Below are 712 nucleotides of genomic sequence, written 5' to 3' on the forward strand. Positions count from 1 at the left end.
TTCCTTGCTGGGGTTCAGCAACAGGGCGCTGATCATGTCTTCCTTTGCTCCCAGGAACTCCTGCAGAAACACGCGTGTCTTCGCCCTGTTCAGATAATACTTCACTTCCCACGGGTCATTCTCCACTGCGGAGGAGAAGTGCGTTTCAGCCTGCAGGTACTGCCTGAAAATCACACACACACACACACACACACACACACAGGTCAATAAATGTGTGAATCTCGGTCCCGCTTGTCTGTTTTATGGGACTGTTGCAAAAACAAACAAACCCCAAGAGGAATAAAAATGGGATGACCAGACCCTCCAGACGATCTACTACAAGGATCATCTTGGAAGTCAAGCGTTTCCCCCTCCAGGGAAATCTTGCCCCGGGTCCTTGGAGAGATCCCGGCCTACTTTTTGCGGAAGTCTTGCAATCCGGTCTCGTTGGAGAGCCAAGCGATGCGCCGGCGGAGTTTGGGGTCTAAAGGACGCAGCTCTAGAGCCTGTTGGTAATCCGCCATGGCAAAATTCAGCTGGCCCAGTTTCAGAAAACAGTCTGAGAGAGAGAGAGAGAGAGAGACAGACAGACAGACAGACAGACACAGAGAGAGAAAGAGAGACACACACAGAGAGAGAGAGGACAGAGAGAGAGAGAGAGAGAGAGAGAGAGAGAGAGAGAGAGAGAGAGAGAGAGAGAGAGAGAGAGAGAGAGAGAGAGAGAGAGAGAGAG

Source organism: Protobothrops mucrosquamatus, unplaced genomic scaffold (genome assembly GCF_001527695.2).
Source record: "Protobothrops mucrosquamatus isolate PMUCROS unplaced genomic scaffold, P.Mucros_1.0 scaffold6635, whole genome shotgun sequence".
NCBI classification, from domain to species: domain Eukaryota; kingdom Metazoa; phylum Chordata; class Lepidosauria; order Squamata; family Viperidae; genus Protobothrops; species Protobothrops mucrosquamatus.